Here is a 16,028-nt window from a genome sequence, read left to right as displayed (position 1 = left end):
TTGCCTCTTCACACTCCTCCTTCAGCTCAACAGCATCCCTAAACACCAGCCTATAATTAGTACAACTAGCAACAGGGGTTTCTTCATGCTCCTTTTTAGCACCCTTGCCTTATGCCCCCACAGGGGATGTGAGAGCAGGAGCTGAGCTGCTAGCACACCACGTTGGTACTCAGTGGGTCTCCATGCTGGAATCACAGGAGCCTGACCCTGATTTAGTGAGCCTTTGCTCCGCCAAAGGAGCTTGATGTAAACATCCTCGTGCACCGCACTCAGAGAAGTTTAAAGCCTGCTGAAGACAAATGGGTACCTTTTATTGGTACATTCTCACTTAGGTGTATTTTATTTAATGCCTTTTGAATTTAATTTTGGGCTTTTCTACCCATAAATTTGAAATGCTTTAATGAAATCTGTTTGTAGCAGTTCAATCAAAACATGCCAGTTTGAGTCCAGACAGGGCTACAGAATCTGTCTTCCTGCTGCACCGTACAGCTGATATGAAGGTTGAGCTCCAAGGAGGGCACACCTTAAAGACATGGCTTAATTCCCTTTTACCACTAAACACCGTTATTTTTTTTTCCATGCAAACTTCTTGGTCTTCAATATCTTCTCTCATCCTGTATGCAAAGCATCTCTGAATTTCAAAATCTTTTAAAAGAGTCATGTCTGGAAGCAAATTTTCCCCCTGCTTGGTTACAGCTTCAACCTTCACTTCCCGTATTGGTCACAAAATGTAGAACTGCCTCTTTAAAAACAAACAAAAAAAAGTTAGTGAGTGCAGCTTGCAGTGATTTTTATGTTCTTTCACATTTTCCTGCCACACTTCCTTTATTTTTGTCTGTCATTAGGTTAATTGTAATTTCATCTGTCATTTTGTTTATCTTTTCTGTACTATGCATACCAATGGCACTGCATAAGGAACTGTTCAAGTGTGTTTATGTTAATAACAACAAACATAGAAGGGATTGTTCTATGTCAGGTGCTATCTTACAGTATCCCATTAAAAGAACAGATTTCCAGTGAACACTGAACACCTGTTTTTCACATTCTTTAGTAAATGACTAATGTTTATATACAAAGAGAAGGTGACATCAATTGCAGACTGTAGCAGCTGGTAATCACATTGCCAAACCCTCCCAAATGTTAGCCAATTAGCAAAACCAACACTTTTCTTTTCATGAATTCCAACCTTCAGCTTCATTTGCTTGCAGCTAACTCAAATATTACGTGCTGTTACATATAAGTATAGGATTACAGTCCAAAAAGCATTCTGTAGCCACTTCCCAGAACAGAGTGTGCCCTATAGACTGATAGCTAAGGTGGAATTATCGTCAGATTTATCTCGATTGTCATCACAGAAGACTTCTCCATAGTTTATCAGAGAAAGAGGAGAAAGATCCTGTATGTAAGTGATGGGTAGCCATGTGAGATCCCTAGAGGAGGAGCAAAGCCAATTTCCTGCCTCACTGGGATGGAGGGCAGGCAGAAAGAAGGAGGAAAGGAGATACTTCCACTGTTTACAGCAGAAGAGAAATTCCAGCTTGCACATACCAAGACACAGAGGCCTGACAAGACATAATGAAATTCCTCCTGCCTCAGGAGTCCATGTCAAATTGATCTTTGAGAAGTGTTTCCATAAATACATTCCATGAGGAGAAGGTGAAAAGTATTCCTAATCTTCCCAATAAATGTGCACGGAACATGAGAATCTGAACAAGTATTTCTATAGGGAAGAACTTTCCACTGAAATGAAAATCAGGACGGCACACTTAACACCGTCAAGACGCCTTTAGTTTAGAGGGAAACAGATTTTCCATAATCCTACCTAAGTGATGCCAGGGGCAAAGCTAGTGGCATGAGTCACAAACCACAGCCTCCAGTTTGCCTTCTCATGGTGCTGCAGGTTAAAAGCCAGCACAGAAAACCAACAGAGAAAAAACAGCTAACTGAAGGAAATCCCTTGTATTACAAGGAAACATTGAATTGCAATCTTCAGGAGTCTTTAAAAAAGCCAAATAGCCCAACAGTTTATTATGGCAGCACTGAAGTGAAAACCAATGCATTAATAATTGTCATTATATATGTGCTGATTAAAAGCAAACCCATTTAATTACTAATATGGATTGTGGGTTTTTATTTCCTGCCTGTAAGAAAAAAAAATCTTCTGAATGTGTTTACAATATTGGCCACAGTCCTACAAATTCTTTAACAAGAACTTTACTCTTTCATATCTGTGAAGCTGTTCACTCACATAGCATACACATTTTGCTGACCAACCCTTATTTGAAATTTATGAACAATGAACACAACTTTTACCTATTTCTTTGTTCTGTCTGTTGACTGGATTCAGTATTTTGTGTTACATATTTAGTCATCTTTCATATATTTGTGTTTACTGGGAGCTGTCTACATATAAGACTAAAATCTTTTCCCCAGATTAATATTCCTTAAAGTTCCTTCTTTCCATCTCAATCTATTTTGGAATGCAGGCCTAGACTGAAAACTTTCAGCCAGGAAAAATGTTTATGCCAGTAGGCAAGGCACAACACATACCTACGTACACACAAATGCTGCCTCTTTCAGCACAGTATTGCAATTTGTTTCCAGTTTTGTAGGTCCTTATTAGAAAGAAGATTTATGGGTAATGCTTATCCAAATGAGAGCTGTCATGAGAGCATCTAAGACAAATTAGGTGTAGCCCCATTCATTTTTTCAGCAGCACTAGTCTTGCATAGCTAGTTTTTCCCCTCTGTCTTCTGTCTTGTATTACTCTATCAGCGTTACCTGCTCAGGAGTTTTCCATTCCATCTCAGTTGAGTCTTCTGTTTTTCATTTGGATACAATCCTGGGAGATGGAACACTAGAGAACGTAGAGATACAGTTGTCCAATACCAACATCTAGTCAAAAAAACCTACAAGCTTCTGGTCAAAAGCAGCTGAGCACCAATCAGCCTTAAAGCTTTTGAAAAATCCCAGCCCAAGCAGTGTACAAGCAGAATGTACTATGCAATTAGCCCCCCTGCCCAGCTTGCTTAAATCGACATGAAATGACATCAACTCAAGTACCATGTAGTTAAATGGTAGAGCAAGGGGCAACCTATGCCTTTGATCGTGCTAAGACTTCTGCCTTGTTGTGTTATCTTTGTTCTTTAATATCTAAGTGTCTGAGTTCCTCTGAATGTTTAGCGCACAGTTTTAAGTGGATGTCATATCTGACTCTTCTATCCACATAACTTAATGGTAGATATAAAAGAAGAGATAACATAAAAAATCGGGTGTTTCCTACCTTGTCAAGGCTCTTTCTAGATGCATCTGTGAGAGAAACATATTTTTAAATAACCCCCCTCCCCCCCAAAAAAAATGTCCAAAGGAATGAAGTCTTTGCCAGAAGACTCCACCGTTTGGTTTCCTGTTACTGGCATAAGAAAATTCAGTTAATGTTTTGCCTTGAAACAGAACCCAAACATCTCATCACTGCCCATCCAGGCCCTGCTCCAGTTTGGTGTTATTGACCAGATGAAAATGTGAACACCCTGAAATGTTCATGAGAGTTTTGCATGTGATACATACAGCAAGTTTCTCAGTACACAATTTTACGTTATCTGCTTTCCTAAACTGTCAGAGACAAGGCAAAACTGTGGAGTGGGGATTACCAAACAATGTTAAGCACAAGAAAAATCAAAGGGAGAAAGGAGAAAACCTCACTAACAGAAGGAAGCTGAGGTCTTCAGAAGACAAAGATTGTCTTTCTGCCTTAAAAACTGACAAAGCAAAAAGTTTTCAATAACTCTTTTTTTTTTTTTTTCCCCCACTTTATTTATTTATTTATTTATTTTGGTCACAATAGTATAATTTAGACATAAAAAAGAAATTATGTGGAGTAAACATACCATTTGTAATTACATTTATCATGAGAGTGACTATCTCAGCCCAGGCTGCAGTAGACAGTGGTCTATCTTGGTGCCATACTCATCTGCAGTTTCTGGGAGAATGAAAACAGAATAAAGGTCTAAAATATATGGGACAGTGATGGTCCTATAATAGACAGAATCACACAATCACACAATCATCTAGGTTGGAAGAGACCTCCAAGATCACCTAGTCCAACTTCTGACCTAACGCTAACAAGTCCTCCACTAAACCATATCCCTAAGCTCTACATCTAAACGTCTTTTAAAGACCTCCAGGGATGGTGACTTAACTACTTCCCTGGACAGCCCATTCCAATGCCTAACAACCCTTTTGGTAAAGAAGTTCTTCCTAAGATCCAACTTAAAACTCCCCTGGCGCAACTTAAGCCCATTCCCCCTTGTCCTGTCACCAGGCACGTGGGAGAACAGGCCAACCCCCACCTCGCCTCCTTTAAGGTACCTGTAGAGAGCAATAAGGTCACCCCTGAGCCTCCTTTTCTCCAGGCTGAACAAGCCCAGGTCCCTCAGCCGCTCCTCGTAGGACTTGTTCTCCAGACCCCTCACCAGCTTCGTCGCCCTTCTCTGGACTCGCTCAAGCACCTCGATGTCCTTCTTGTAGCGAGGGGCCCAAAACTGAACACAGTACTCGAGGTGCGGCCTCACCAGAGCCGAGTACAGGGGGACGATCACCTCCCTAGCCCTGCTGGCCACACTGTTTCTTATGCAAGCCAGGATGCCGTTGGCCTTCTTGGCCACCTGAGCACACTGCTGGCTCATATTCAGCCGACTGTCCACCATCACTCCCAGGTCCTTCTCTGCCTGGCAGCTCTCCAACCACTCATCTCCCAGCCTGTAGCTCTGCTTGGGGTTATTGCGTCCCAGGTGCAGGACCCGGCACTTGGCCTTGTTGAACTTCATACAGTTGACCTCAGCCCATCGGTGCAGCCTGTCCAGATCCTTCTGCAGAGCCTTCCTACCCTCAAGCAGATCGACACACGCCCCTAACTTGGTGTCATCTGCGAACTTACTGAGGGTGCACTCGATGCCCTCATCCAGATCATCAATAAAGATATTAAAGAGGACTGGCCCCAATAAAAAAAACTGAGCCCTGGGGGACGCCACTGGTGACCAGCCTCCATCTGGATTTGACTCCATTCACCACAACTCTTTGGGCCCGGCTACCCAGGCAGTTTCTAACCCAACGAAGCATACGCTAGTCCAAGCCATGAGAAGCCAGACCTGCACTTCTAGGCTTCTTTCCTGGTATAAGAAATTCAAACCTTGGAAATGTTATATTTGATTTTGCCCTGTGATAGGTACATAGCAGTACCTTCTCTTGTAATATGGAAACATATGTTTTTCAGGTAATGCTAACATGCTTTTACCATGCCATAGTTAGTGTCATGCAGCGCAGAACAGAGTAAGCACCCTAGGAGGTCTCCAACTCAATGCAGCGTGCCAGTATTGCATGGTTCAACAAGATTTATGGTCTCAGTTCTGCATAACTGGAGTCAGCTGAATTTCTGAAAATGATTTTCTAGAAACAGTAGAACTTTATAGTCAGTACAGTATGACAAAATTTATTGATAGGTCAGAAACATTCTGCATTGTCAGGGGAATCTTTGCTCTCCTTCTAAATTTGATCTCAAGAAACACTTTGTAAACATTGATAATAGTGATATATATATATATATATATATTTATGTTCAAAGGAAAAAAATACTGTTCAAGTCTTCAAAGTTTGTTAAACTATTTATTATTGTAGTGGAAAAAATATACTGAGTAAACATCACTAATATACCCTGCACCATATGCTGCAAATATTCAATGAAATTACACAAGGATTAAAAAAAAAATAAAATAAAAAAATACCTGCAAATAAATGAGTTAAATGACTAAATGACTGAATTTACAAGAAAAAGGCCTAGAGGGATGTAGAAGGTTTATCACGTATATCCCTCAATGAGATCAATTTTCCAGCACCTAAGCCATGAATATCCTGAGAAACACTTAAGAAACTTCCTCCTGGACACCCCCAGTGGTGCAGCTGTGTGCTGTCTCACCTTGCCCCGTTCATGGTATGCTCAGGGGGTGAGGGTACAATAATTCACCTGAAAAACCGCCTCTCTCTGACCTTACAGTCTGGTCTCCGTCTACTGTATGTGCAGGCAGTGGGAGGAGGCAGACTTTTGAGGAAAATGATTAGGAGCTGGGCTTCCAGATTAGGCTCTTTCTATGAATTACAATGAGAAGTGCTCTGTCTCTTGTTATCCAGAGGAAGGCCTGGGCAACTGAACTCCTTTGAAGTGTGTGCACGTGCGTATGCGTGCGTGCATCTCTCCCTCTTCTTCTCCATCTGGTCCAAAGAAAGAGCCCCTTTCTTTCCCATGCAGACCATCTTCAAGGCCTGAAAAGGGAGAAAGAAACCGCCATAAAGGCATTTATTTGATCTCAGTGGTGCATGCTGGAAATTTAGTGCTTTATTAAAACGCCGGTTTAGCTGCCAGAGTACTAACGTGGAAGCTTAAATACACCTTCCTTCATGCAAGTCTTCGTTGCTGAGGCAGAAATGAAGGCGTAGAAATTAAAACGCTGTGTTCTAGGAGAAATCTGTCTCCCGAAGAGCCGTTTAGGGCCAGGCTGGGGGCTTTTCTCTATCGCTCAGCCTCCCGCCGCGGGCCCCCGTGGGGAGCAGAGAGGAGCGGGGCTCCTTGTTCCTGGAGGGGAGCGCGGCTTGGCTCTGCTGCCCTCTGCTGCCTCTTGTACAGCACGGCCCGGCACACCTCAGCACATCACAGCCCAACACAACACAGCACGGCACAGCACAGCATGCCAAGCCACACAGCACCACACCACGGCCTAGCACACCCCACCCTATCCCTCCACAGCATCACCCCATCCAGACCCCAGCTCCACTACAGCACCAGCATAAGCTCCCAAATTATCTTTACTAAAAACCTAACTATGCGTCACATTAAATGCATTTATATATCTTTTTAAATGTCAGGTCTTGTCTTGTTTTGCAGCCCTTTGAGCAAAACAACCCTTCTGAGCCTTCAAACCCCCTTCTTCATGAGTTATGAATGCCATAAAGCTGTGCCTGCCCTGCATCCCAAAGATGCTGTTATTGTGCCAGGTCTTCAAATCCTTCTGAAATTTTCCACAGTTGCCACATACGTAGCAGTAGCCATGAAGTTAGACAGATGAGGAAAGAGCAGTGAACTCTCAAAGCCCTTAAAGCTGGTGATTGGCAGTAAATATGCAGGTATGGACATCACCTGGCCCTTTATATATAGCACAAGGCTCATTGCAGAGCATGTCAGGGCCTCTTGAGGATTTCAGAGGCTTTTTTATTGGCAACTGAATGCTTGCAGCACCCTGGATGACTTCACAGCAATGCAGCACACCCCTTGTTTCAGCCCTGCTACAGACTGGGTGTATTTGGTGCATATTTGGGGTGACTCTTCTGATTTAGCCTTTTCAAAAATTAAGCAAGTTCACACTTACCAAAACCTCTCTGCAATGCAAAACAGTGTTGTTTATCATATACAATGTATGTGACTTTGTATTGACCTGCATATTTAAAATAAAGTTTGCCATGTTCAGAATATGTCAGGGTAATTACTCATGCATGTTGGTGCCCATCTGCTGAACTCCCAGCTAGGTTTCTTGCTGAGTCATTTGCAGGCGTGTACCCTCTCTCACAGGTTCAGTCAAAGGCAAGAAAATGGAGGGCTAAAGCTACTTATTTTTTGTAGTATTGTAAAGACTGGGGTTGTGACTTGGCTGCAAAAAGAAGCTAGGCAGGTGCAACGGGCTCACAACCATACTGTCTGAGGTTCCTTGTGCTAAACAATCCTCATGTCAGCTATATCTTGGATTTTTCATAATCAATCAATAACAATATATTACTGTCAAAGACAATTTAATGAGATGCTGAGTCTGAAATGTAAAACATCACCATCCATTAACTGTAATGATGTAAAGGCATTCAGTCTTTTATTGTTCTTACATGCCCACAGTATCAGACTGGAATTTAGTGAGGTCAAGCTAACATGAGGACAGGCTACAAGATACTGTACTGCAGGAGGTAGGAGGCACAACACTCTACTAGAGTACACCCAAAGCTGAATTTTCCTCCCAGTTATATAGATGTAACACCTGTGTTGCAAATGACAGAATCTGCTTACCTACGGTGTAGATATATTCAAACATGTCACGTGAAGAACTTTGATAAAAGTAATAGATAGGAAGCTAAATTTTTTTAAGGCCTAAAAACAAAATAGTGTGAGGTGCCATTCCATCCTCTGCCAACCACAGTTACCCTTCACTTTGATGTCCTATTTTCAGAGATTTCATGAACCTTCTGCTTTAAGGATACAGTTTGAAACTGACTAGCAAAACTAAAGATAAATATTTTCTCAATGAATTGTTAAAAGATCCGTGCTAGCCCTTACAGAAGTACAGCTTTGCCATGGAAAATAGCAGGGATGTGAAAGAGGCTGGTGTCAGGTTTTTGTTTCTTTTAGAAATACACAATCTTTGTCACAGACAGTCCTAGAGCAACTATCACTAATGAATACTTTCTCTGAATGTCATGAATAAATCCATAACTCGAATCCACAAGGAGGACAGGTTTGTGCTAAATAGTCAGAAATAATTTTCTTTTTTGTCGATTGCAAAAGCCCACATTTGGTTAGATATGATATTGGCCATGCAGAAAAAAAATAAAAAAAATTCTGAAAAACACAGTGCATGTGATAAAACCAACTTTAGAGAAGGAAAGGAGTGAGTTCTGGGGTCATCCAAAATGAGCAAGTTGTGTGTTTCTCACCCACAAAGATTTAATGATGCCTGAAGGTCTGTACTGAGCAAGAGCCCAAGACTTTTGTGACCAGTTAGGCCACTCCTGCTAAAGCCCCAGACTCAATAAACAAGATCCACCCACATCTCTGGAATACCCTAAAATCCAGCAGCTGCAGAAAGAGCACATTTGGCTCTCAAGTGGATCCGGCCCATCACAACACACAGTGACGGCTATTTTAAAAAATGCAAGCAAAGACGTTAACCACCGTTTTCTGTCATAAGAGCACATTTCTTTTTCAAGTGGGTGACCTGTGTTTGAGGCCCTTCTTATCTTCAACAATGAAAGAGATTCTGTGGCTAGCACTGCTGCTGAGTCCCCAGCTGTGCAGCCCAGCTTTTCTGTGTGATCCAAGCCTTGCACTTCTTGCTGCTGGTGACCTCCATTCAGCAGAACGAACAGAGGAGGAGGATGTCCCTGGAGTTTCCAAACATTGAATACTGTGAGCTATTTTGCTCTGTGCATAAGGTTTCAGAAAGTGTTGTGGGTTTTGTTGTTGTTTTAACTCTGATTGATGAGGAACATTGAATTTTATTCCCATTCACTGTGCTGGGAACAAAGGTGTAAGAACTCAGTTTTCTGGGCCTCTAAAATTCACACATCAGGGCATATTAACGTGTGGGAATCCAAACTTGTGACTGAGACTGGCATCTAGACATTCTTCATCCTAGCCCGTGTTTCTAGTAGGTAAACCAAATAAGTAGTTTCAAGAGCACGTAGCAATTATGAATTATTGCTTGATTTCACTCCAGTGGGCTGCACTGTTTGTGTTAATATTTTAATGTTGATGTTTAACCAGAAAATGATAAACTTATTTAATAAACATTGAAATAGTTAGAAGAGATAGATTTGCATTAAAGGGAATGTGGCAAGGACCCATGGATGGCAGTCTCAAGTCAACAGTACCATGGTTGCATGTGAGGTTTAAAACATGAGACCAAACTATTTTAACAGGGATCTTTCTTTTTTAACATCTTTGCCTAAATTCGTAAGAAGGAGACTTTCTTTCATACCTTTCATGAGCATAGAGACTCTCTCAGTCAAGATCCACTCCTTTTCAGATTTTACAACTTCCTTCTGCAAGAATCCCCAGGCTCAAGTCAGTTATTCCTCTCAATAACAACCTGCCAACCTTTCAGTCTGAAGTAGTACAATTTGGCCCATCAGAAATACCAATAATAATAATTTTTAGAAAAGAGATAATGAGCTCACATGCAATACAAGGAAAATATTGTTTGTCAAGTGATCAGAAAAGGGGATTCAGATAACTAGAATGGGCATCACAAACTACATGGTTGCTTTTTATCATAATCCTGTTACCAGCTGTTTACCTTGAGAAGGCTGAACGCAGGTTAGCAGTTTTTAAGCATGTGTAACTTTTGTTAATTGGTTTCATTTTATGATGTCAGCTGATAATCTTTTCCCAGTGATGATTTGGCAAAAAGAAGCCTGTCCTAAAACAAAACTGGTATCTGTAGCTACTTGCTCACTAGTCACCCTTAATGGCATTAAATCACTGATCCTTAGTTCAGCCGTCCAGGTGTTGTATGAACAATGCAAACAATTTTCTGAGCACTTTGCAGACATGAATGCAACTCCTAGCAGCTCCTGTCTAGCCATTGCACAGAGATTAGATCACTTACCGCAGGAGCTGGGTAACAGCATTTTTGTGGTTCCTAATCCAGACTTTGGTCACTAACACCAATCCGCCAAAGCAGACTGATACAAAACACTTGCGATTTGTAAAACCTTGAAAGCAGAAGCTGCTCTTGTCAATTCTATCCACTTTGCTGTAAACTGTTTCTGCTTTAAAAGAGGAAGAATTATTTTTCATTGGGACGTCTTGCTCTCGTTTACTTGCCAGCACTAAACTCATCAGGGAGAGCATTTGTAAGCTCTCTCTGAGAGCTGCGTTAACTTGGGCTTCTTCTGCTGGCTTTTCAGTAACAGAACGTGATTTCTAAAATTTTGTGCAAACAATGGATTAAAGTAGCTTTGGGGTTAAATCTTCCTGTTGCAGCATAGTTCATCAGACTGCAGTGAATGGACTGTGGTGAAGAGACAAACAAGGCTGAGAGCAACTAAAATGGACATACCTTCTCAGTATGAAGACAAAGGTAGCCAAAATTAGTTGTTGGTTATACAATTACAAACCTATCTAACTCCGAAACTAATTTCCAAGCAAGACTTTGATAGGTCTAAGCAGACAAATAGTAATACAAAGACAGGAACTGCCAAGGCTCATGTGTGCTGCAAAATATGCTTCATATGTCTTATATAAATCTGCAGTCATATGCATCCTCTCCATTACCAGATGTACTGACTCTAAGCGCTCCAGGTTTGTGTTAGGTTCTCAGTCAACCATGAAATCAAAGCCCAGCTAAATTATCTCTCTGCGTAGCTTACTATTTTTGTCTTCCTTCTGAATCTGAATTTCTGAAGTAAAACTGTCCATTCTCATTTTCTGTGTAAAACACCATACCAGGTTGAATTCTTTATTTTCTGTAGCACCAGACAGATTTTATCCTCTACTATTCCCTGTCTTTGTTAAACCACCTTTCTCTTTCCCTTTCGGCTTCTCTCATCTTCATTCACATTTTCCTGTCTGGTTCACAGTCCTGTCCTCAGTGACTCACTCATCTTTCTTTTCTCACCCCTCACTAACCTTTTTCTTATAATCCTTCCATTTGGTGTTGCCATTCTCATATACCTCTCATGGTTTCTCCTTTGTTCCTCATATGTTCATTTATTCTTTTATCTCACTTTTAATCTTCAGTTTGCATTGGGTGTTTAGACAAGAAAAAATCTTTTTGATCTCTTAAGGCAGAGTAATGGCCATTCCAAAAAATGGTAGTTTTGGTTAAGGTCATTTTAAAAGAATTTGAGGTTTTTATTGTTGTTGTTATATTTTCTAGAAACATGATGATTTGCAAATAGAAAAAAAAAAAAAAAGATAAAGATAATTGTGGTGGCATGGACCTCTGGATCTCATCTGCTCCAAAACCCCTGATAATTTTGGATTTAGATCAGGCTGCTCAGTCCAGATATTGATGTCTCCAAAAACTGTGTTTTTTTAACCTCTCTGGGAAGCCTGTTCCAGTGCTTACCTACCCTCATGGTGAAAAGACATTCCTTTTATCTTGTCAGAATATCCTTACCGGTATCAGTTCCCTGTTACACCACCCCTATGCACCTTAAAGAAGGGCTGGGCTCCATTTTCTCCACCATCTTTCACCCAGAAGAGGAAAAGGGCAGCACGACTCTCTTGGCCCTCTGTTCATAGGACTGAGGACACTGCTCCACAGCCCCTCCAGGTATGCCACACTCCAGCCCACCGGCTGGGGAACCCCTCCTGGTTTGGTATCATTCACAACACAGAAGGCAATTTTTTGATAAGAAACGCAATTTCAGCCTCATTGGACACACAGTTAGGAGTTGGCTACCCGTCAATATGGATACGTCTGATACATTTCAGTTTCTGGCACAACACTTCTATTTTCCTTGTTCACAAAAGGCATTGTATTAATAATACGTATTTTTTACTAAGCAGGCCTTAAATATGTCCTTCATTTATTAAAAAATAATTTAAAAAATCCATCAATGCAATAGATTTTTTCTCTATACAGTTGCTTTTGTGCTTTACATTGTCTGACCCCTCTTCTGCGCAGATATAGCTAATCATCCAGTGACACAAGGAAATCATATAAGTTAATGGTCAAAATTACTTTAGCTTAAGTAATTCACACGAGGTTTTTTATGGGACATTGCATTACTTTATAAAAAAAAAAATAATTCATTGTAATCAAATTAAATTATTTTATTTTAACATATTATAGGTTAAAATGTATTGTAGCTTATAATACATTACATACTTTATTTAAGATTCATTGTATATATTCACATCAGAAAGTATTTTTAAAAATTAATGCCAATTTTTCTACAAACTGTCTAGTTTTTGTCTTAAAATGAGAAAATGTGACAGTCCTTAGACAGTCACATTGCACATGAGAGCTTAGCTGTTTTAGCTTAATATTAAAGAACAATCCTGCAGGCTGCTGAATACTTACCTAAATCCCATGTGACTTCCATGATCAGACTTCTGCAAGACCCACTTTTCAGGCTCAAAGCTTAAGTTCTTTTTCACACTTAGGTTCACTTTGCTTACACCTGCTCCAGAGTACTTTGCTGCCACACAGACGATGTTTCACTGTAATAAAACAGATTCCTAATGAACTGCTAGGTCTCCAACAAGCAAGCAATGCTTTTGTCAGGAGCAAGCTTTTCTATGCAATAATAACTTCCTTTAGACTACTACTGTTTAAATGTTCGTGTTAAAGCTTGTGAAATTTGTAGCCAAAACTCCTCCTGGAACAAGGCACAGGTGATGCCAATGCGTTCTTTGAATGGTTTGATGGCCAGCCTTGTGAAAGAGAGAGCAGCACCTGATGGCCACCTTGGAGGCCTGGACTGAGCCGGCCTGGAGACTGGAAGCCACCAGCTTTGGTGACATTCTGCATTGGCTTCGCAACCATTTGGACTATGAGCAAATCAAGCAAAGTTTACCATGTACAGCTGCAAAATGTAACTCTCAGAATTCCTGGGCTATCACTGGAAATGAGGCTATTTATAGAGAGATGTGCTGGCAGATATAAACATTTCTCAGAAATATCAACAAGAAGATAAAGCTTTAACACTCTTGCAGCTAATCTCATGGGTAAATTCATGGGGTATGTGTTCTCAGTCTGCAGTCATAGAAAGACAGGATGAATTGGCATGTACTATGTACTAAGCTCCTTCCTGCCAGAGGTTATTATACTAGTTAGTTTTAAACCCTTACATTAAAAAGTACAGCCGTTTCTGCAATCCCATTTTATTCATACATAGGTTTTTGTTTTGTTTCTCTCTCTCTCTCTCTCTTTTTTTTTTTTTTTTTTTTATTCAGAGCTACACTGATCGTTGTCTGTCCTCCTCTATGTTGCAAGACAGTATTTCTGCATGAATAAGGGCAGGTTACTCCTAACAAGGTGCCATCAAATAAAGCACCCCTTATGCGTTTTCTAGTCAACAGTCCATTGGTACATCATTTGGTTACAGTAGGCAAAATTCAAGTAAATTAGCACTGAATTTACATACATCTGTAAAACAACAAAACCCAGCAACATACAAAGCAAAGCCCAGTGCTGAGCCCAGCGCTGTGACAGACTGGAGGAGAAGATGGAGGTATTGCTGGTATGCCACCCTCAGTGCTGCATGCAGGAGATGAACCCCAGCATCCTGCCCAGCCTGCTTAACGCCAGCCAGCTGGAGGTGGCTCTTCTTAGCCAAACAGGGCACGGTCTGGTGACCTCTGTGAAACCCCTCTCTTTTCTCCCTGCTTTTTCCTCTTTTCTTGTGTGACACCCTTCTTCTGCCTCTTCTCTGTTAGTAACATTACAGACAGCTTCACACAACCAGGGGACTTCTGCATCTCTGAGCACAGCTTCAGAAAACAAGCAAAATGCAGTGGTCCAGCTGACCTATTTCGGTGCCTTCTGTGGCTCCTACCATACTAACCTTTAATGTACTTAATGCCATAACTTTTTGTGGCTACTATCTTTAGTTTACAAATAGGAATCTGTCATAAGGAATCACTATGGGCCAGATTTTACACATATTTGTAAAGCATTGAGATCCACTGCAAACAATTATTCTGAAAGCTGCAGAGGGACAGCTAGTAGGCTTTTCAGTAGGACTTCTGAAAGTCCAGTAAGTGGATGGCCACATCTTTACACAAGCAAAGCACTAGAAATGTGGCTTTAAGTGATTTGGAATTCACCCCAAGATCTAGTCCTTTTTCTTTTGACCATGGCTAGCTATTGGATATTGCACAGTTCTTCCGAGTATAAAGATAAGAAGCTGTTTCAGCCTGTATTTCCATCATCCTCATGACCCTGCAAAATTAAAATAATTCCAGTTCCACATATAGCTCTCGTCTTTGAAAACTTTTTTTAAGGGAAAGATGAAACATATCCATATTGGCCAGTTTATTCCCATACCTTTGATGTGCTATTCAGCAGTATCACTGTTATTTCCACTCTCTTCACCAAACTGAATGTTTCATTTCCAGTTATGTTGCCTTCTGTTGTGATAAGGGATTTTTCCCATCAATTTCACAAAGCCAGCAGCTGCAATATACCTACGCAATGGGTGCAATGCCTCTGGTTTTCAATTTCCCACATGAATCATGGAACCATAGAATCGTAGAATGACTTGGGTTGGGGGGACCTAAAGACCAGCTAGTTCCAACACGTGGCCATGGGCAGGGTTGCCACCCACTAGATCAGGTTGCCTAGGGCCTTGTACAACTCATTCTTGAACATCTCCAGGGATGGGGCATCTACAGCTTCTCTGGGCAACCTGTTCCAGTGCCTCACTACTCTCTGAGTGAAGAATTTCCTACTACCCTCTAATCTAAATCTCCCCTCTTTTAGTTTAAAGCCATTCCCCCTTGTCCTGTCATTATCTGTCTGAGCAGATAAGTTCTTGAGTTTCACTTAGGTCCACTTCTCCAGTCTGTCCAGGTCCCTTCAGATGACATCTCTTCCTTCTGTTGTATCAGCTGCACCACTCAGCTTGGTGTCATCTGTAAACTTGTGGAGGGTGCACTCAATCCCACTGTCTATGTTGTTGATAAAGATATTAAACAGTACCAGTCTCAGGACAGACCCCTGAGGGACACTGCTCATCATGGGCCTCCACCTCGACATAGAGCCATTGACTACCACTCTCTGGGTGGTCACCTTCAAGCCAGTTTCTCATCCACTGAATGGTCTACCCTTCAAATCCATCTCTCTCCAATTTGGAGATCAGGATGTCATGTGGGATCATGTCAAAGGCCTTACAGAAGCCCAACTAGATGACATCAGTCAGTCTTCTCATGTCAACTGATGCAGTCGCTCCATCATAGAAGGCCACCAAATTGGTCAGGCAGGATTTACCCTTGGTGAAGCCATGCTGGCTGTCCCAGATCACCTCTTTGTTTTGCATATGCCTTGATATTGCTTCCAGGAGGATCTGTTCCATGATCTTCTCAGGCACAGAGGTGGGGCTCACCAGTCACTTGTTCTCCTGGTCTTCCTTTCTACCCTTTTAAAAATGGGAGTGATGTTTCCTTTTTTCCAATCACTGGGGATTTTATCTGATTGCCAGGACTTTTCAAATATGATGGTGAGAAAGGCTTGGCAACTCCATCAGCCATTTCCCTCAGGACCCTGGTA

At 41.4% G+C, this 16,028-nt stretch overlaps 1 long non-coding RNA gene across 1 annotated transcript; it reads right to left on the bottom strand.

Annotated features, from left to right (window-relative positions):
• Positions 1-290: 290 nt before the first annotated feature.
• On the bottom strand, positions 291-15,821 carry LOC137856866 (uncharacterized). Its single transcript, XR_011096832.1, has 4 exons — positions 12,840-15,821; positions 3,888-3,979; positions 2,782-2,857; positions 291-742 (listed from the first exon to the last, which is right to left on the bottom strand). It is a non-coding gene; the product is annotated as an uncharacterized lncRNA (long non-coding RNA).
• Positions 15,822-16,028: the final 207 nt, after the last annotated feature.

This window comes from Anas acuta, chromosome 1, assembly GCF_963932015.1.
Source record: "Anas acuta chromosome 1, bAnaAcu1.1, whole genome shotgun sequence".
Classification (NCBI taxonomy): Eukaryota; Metazoa; Chordata; class Aves; order Anseriformes; family Anatidae; genus Anas; species Anas acuta.
The sequence above is the reverse complement of the archived record's forward strand: the minus strand, read 5'-3'. Positions and strand labels throughout refer to the sequence as shown.